Source organism: Pinus tabuliformis, chromosome 1_1, assembly GCF_031772625.1.
Source record: "Pinus tabuliformis cultivar Carrire ecotype Pingquan chromosome 1_1, CPIR1, whole genome shotgun sequence".
Taxonomy (NCBI): Eukaryota; Viridiplantae; Streptophyta; class Pinopsida; order Pinales; family Pinaceae; genus Pinus; species Pinus tabuliformis.
In genome coordinates this window covers 256,319,569-256,324,401 of record NC_142297.1, presented here as the reverse complement: position 1 = coordinate 256,324,401, position 4,833 = coordinate 256,319,569, and the positions used below count along the sequence as shown (strand labels likewise).

The 4,833-nt window shown below is 37.9% G+C and overlaps 1 pseudogene across 1 annotated transcript; it reads left to right on the top strand.

Moving 5' to 3' along the window:
- Positions 1 to 443: 443 nt before the first annotated feature.
- Positions 444 to 2,724, top strand: LOC149212493 (putative aldo-keto reductase 2; annotated as a pseudogene). The gene is made up of 5 exons (XR_016250242.1): positions 444 to 807; positions 906 to 1,103; positions 1,188 to 1,344; positions 1,437 to 1,539; positions 2,073 to 2,724. The product of XR_016250242.1 is annotated as a putative aldo-keto reductase 2 (transcript).
- Positions 2,725 to 4,833: the final 2,109 nt, after the last annotated feature.

Genomic DNA, 4,833 nt, shown 5'->3' with positions numbered 1-4,833 from the left:
AGGAACAGATTAGTGGTTGCTTCTGCACTTCGTCGGTTGACCAGCGCCATGATGGATTTAAAGATTATCTATACGCATTTCCTCCTCAGAAGACGGATTTAATGATTTTATATACGCACTTCATGGGATGACGAACGCCATGATGGATCCTGCCCTGGCAGCCACCGAGAGGAAACACCCATTGATAATTGTATATGCGCAATTCATCGAATGACGAACGCCGTGATGGATTGATGTTGTCCCGTTTAAATTTAGTTTAATTTAAATTTACCCAAAAAATTATGGAAATTCCTGTTTTGGTTTTTTTATAGCTATGAATCTATTTCCACCATTCTTACTATCCATTTTTTTTTTGAAATTCCTGTTTTGTTTTTTTAGCGATGAATCTATTTCCACCATTCTTACTTTCAATTTTTTTTAAATATATCTTAAATTTGAAGTACCAATAACAAGGCAGCTACATATAGATACCTCTATATATGGATGAAGTGGCCTGCCTCCATCTACATCTGCGGGCTAAGGACGAATGAGAAGTAGCCGCACTATATTACCTGATTGATTGAGTAGCTTTCAGAGAGCATAGCAATGGCGGAAGTACCATCAGTGGGCAGATTGCGTTTGGGATCACAAGGATTAGAAGTATCAGCACTGGGGTTAGGTTGCATGGGCATGTCGGACTTCTATGGCCCTCCAAAGCCCGAGCAAGAAATGATTTCCCTTATCCACCATGCCGTCTCCAGAGGTGTCACTTTTCTTGATACTTCGGACATTTATGGCCCTTTCACCAACGAAATCCTCGTTGGAAAGGTAGGACTGTTGTATGGGTTTTATCTTTTCTTGTAATTGCAATTATCTAGAACTTACCCAAGATGATAGAATTTTTACCTACGGTATGTTGTTTGCAGGCCATTAAAGGAATTAGGGAGAAAGTCCAATTAGCCACAAAGTTTGGGATAACATATGTTGATGGAAAACCAGAACTTCGAGGAGATCCTGCATATGTTCGTGCTGCCTGTGAAGCAAGCTTGCAGAGACTTGAAGTGGATTTTATCGATCTTTATTATCAACATCGTATTGACACTAAAGTCCCCATTGAAGTGACGGTATGTATTTTTGCGATAGGTCTCGGTTTAGTTCTTAAATGATGCACAGTTTGATCTAATGGTTTTTCTGTGCATCTGTGACAGATTGGAGAACTGAAGAAATTAGTTGAAGAATCGGACTTTCTGAGGCCTCCGCATCAACAATTAGGAGAGCCCATGCTGTTCATCCTATAACAGCAGTCCAGATAGAGTGGTCTTTGTGGACTAGGGATGTAGAGGAGGAAATTATTCCCACTTGCAGGTATGATCAGGTGTTTGGAGTTAGGGTTTTTCACATTGTTACCATCCTTGTATTATGAATCACTAACTAACATGTTCAAATTGTAATTGCAGAGAACTTGGTATTGGAATTGTGCCATACAGCCCTCTAGGCAGGGGTTTCTTTACTTCTGGAGCAAAGTCAGTTGACAATTTAAGAAATGATGATATTAGAAAGGTATATCTTCATTTGGATATTTAGAATTAAAAAAAGAGTATAAATGCGTAATTAATTTTTTTTTACTAATTAATTTTAAAGACAGGTTTAATTATTTGTCATTAATTACAAAACCAAGAGTGGTTGATGCCCATCATTATAAAACCCAAAAATTAACTCTACTGGAACAATAATAGACTTCAGGCTTCTGTGATCCATATCAAGTTAGAGAAAGATTCTTCGGTGAAAATCACATGGAATATCATTTGTCGACGTGTTTCAAACCCACCAGTGACGATGAACCATACTGGTTGGTTCAAAACGCGTCGACAAATGATATTCCATATCATTTTCGCCGAAGAATCTTTCTCTAACTCGACCTGGACCATTTTATTCCAATGTTCGTTCTCCAAAAAACTTATTAGTTCATTGATATCAGTTCATTATTAGTTCATTGATATCATACCTTAAGATTCCAGTGCATTGATAAAATGTATTTTATTGTTTCAATGAAGTCTTATTCTAATTTTATAAATTGCTGATATTTTTGACAGGCAATTCCAAGGTTTCAACCAGAAAATCTTGAAAAGAATAAGGGGACGTTTGAAAAAATAGCTGAAATAGCTTCCAGGAAGGGATGCTCCCCGGGTCAACTTTCACTTGCTTGGATTTGCCATCAGGGAAATAACATTTCACCGATCCCCGGCACCACCAAAGTGAAAAATCTAGACCAAAATATAGGTGCTCTTTCTGTTAAGATCACGGCTGACGAAATGAAGGAAATAGAAAATGTATTATCCACTTCTGGATTCTCTGGAGATCGAAATCGGGCTACTTCATTGAATCTCACGTGGGTGAATTCAGAAACACCCCCTCTCTCTTCATGGAAAGATGCCATTTGATGATTTTTAACATCGTTCTCTGCAAATAAAGCGAAATCGTCAGTTTATAGCGTATATCCTTTTTTTACCCTTTATTTTAAAGGATACATCTTCGGATATATCAAAAGTATATGCATGTTCAGTTGGCGATCGATATATATGGTGCAAGGCCCTTCTGAGGTAAGGCCCTTCTGAAGTTAAGCTTATTGTCAGCGTTGTGTGAATCTGGAATGTATTCAGCCAGAGCGAAACCAGCCGCTCGTCAGTATTGACGTTTATATATGTATTTCTTTTAAGAAAAAATAACGCTTCTGTATTAATATAAAAACAGAGTACATTTGTCAAGGATCTTGAATTTCAGTTGGTTTCTTCAGCATACAACACATCCGAAAAAGTGAAATTGTGTCATTTTCCAATAACAATTTTCTACTTCTAAGTACTTAAGTTCGGTAGATCACTCTCATAGATCATATACCACTTAAAAATATGAAAAAGAAAACACAAAATGTATACATATTCTTAAAAAAATGTGCTTCATGCGTTCCAATATTACCCAACACTGTCTTCTAACTAGTTCCAATATTACCCAACACTGTCTTCTAACTATTCCAGAAGTTAATGCTTCATGCATTTGTCTTAACTTCTTGTTAAAATATTGAGAAAAAAAAACTTACCACATTTTTTGCCAATGCCTCTTCTGGATAATAAATCGGCTGTCTAATTCTGTTTTCTGAAAATGTGATCAATCTGTTTTCTGAAAATGTGATCAATCTTAATATGTAGAAAAGTGTTTACCATAGTCTTGATGCGCTTCAGCCACTTTTTTTAAATTGGAGGGTTGAATTTATTCTGTCCCTTAGTCCAATTGATAATGTCTTTTGCATCTCCAAAGACCTGTAAGCTCCCCAATCCCAACCATTTAGCTGCTATCAACACTTCTTATATGGCAACTATATTTGCCTGCCCCTTCCCACCAAAAGTGATAAAAGTTTCCAGGCTTAGTAACAATGTATACCCCTCATCCACATTTCCTCTTACTTCAGGCTTCATGAAAAAACTCATTGAGAATTTATGCCATATATCTTTCCAAATGATACTTCTGTGCTTGTTTACAATATTAGTTGGACCAAGCTCCAAAAAATAGGCAGCAATTTTGATTGTTTACAATATTAGTTGGACCAAGCTCCAAAAAATAGGCAGCAATTTTGATTACGTCCTCTCTTATTGTAGGATTCATGTTCTCAAAAATGAGTGCATTTCTGTTCCGCCCTATGGTCCATATGAGATGCAGTGGGAGAAAACGAAATTTATCATGAATTTTCAACTACTTCCATAAGAAGCTTCTTTATGATGAAAAATGCTTAATTGACATGATATTAAAAGTGTCTAATACGCCCTCTCAAACAACCAGCGCTTATAGACAATATAGAAATAAATGTACATTCTCTTGAAAAAAAAAGGCATATCCCCAGCTCTATGTGTCCTCTGTAAGTAAATTATTCCATATCAACGCTCTGTACTTTATACCCAATTCCATGTCAACACAGATTAGTAGGACAATAAGGCTTTCTTTTGAATCAGGATACCTCTCATTTTATATCTATCTATGTGCAGAGGTATTTGTGATCACCCTCCTCCTCTCCGCTTAGCTGTGCACCGATATTTTGGCTCACTCTCCTCTTCTCAGCTTAACAGCTGTGCAACAATATTTTTACGCCGAGTTAGGCGCTCCATTTTTTCCGGCAGATGCTTCCAGCGGATACACCTGTTGTTTCCGGTCGCAGCATTTCCGGAAGAGGCTCCAAAACTATGGCGGATACACCTGTTGTTTCGGGGGCGTCATTTCCGAAAGAGTGGCTCCAACACTATAACTCTTCTTTGCGCAAAAGTCTCTTATCAGGACTTTATATTCACCACCTGACCGTGGCTAGAGGAAGGTTTGTGTAGATCCACCAAGTTCCTCTTCTGGGTTTTTGCTGTTTCTTTTTTGGAGTTCTATGGCAGCCTAGATATTCTTATCCCTTTTAACTGGGGAGTTGAAAAGGGGGCCGGGTCCGATGGCGGGTTTCTTCGGTTTTGGAAGCATTTGCCCTCTTGGGATTCTGTGTTTTATCTGGTATATATTGACTATAATAATGCATTTCTTTGAGTTTTTTCCGTTTTTGTTACATCGGTTTAGGTTTTATTGCGGATGTATTCTTTTGTAATAAAGCTCCGGTCAGGTTCATCCATGGAATAGCACAAGTCTGCGCGGCACAGGGCATTTTTTTTATTACCTTTAGAGAGAATAATAATTGAAAAACAGAAGGGAAATCTGCGAACTCTATGTGATAGTTGTGAAGCAGCGGCCGCGCAGTTTTTTTGTGCAGCAGACGAGGCCGCTCTCTGTGCTAATTGTGATAATTGTGATAAAAAGGTATAGGTGAAAAAACCC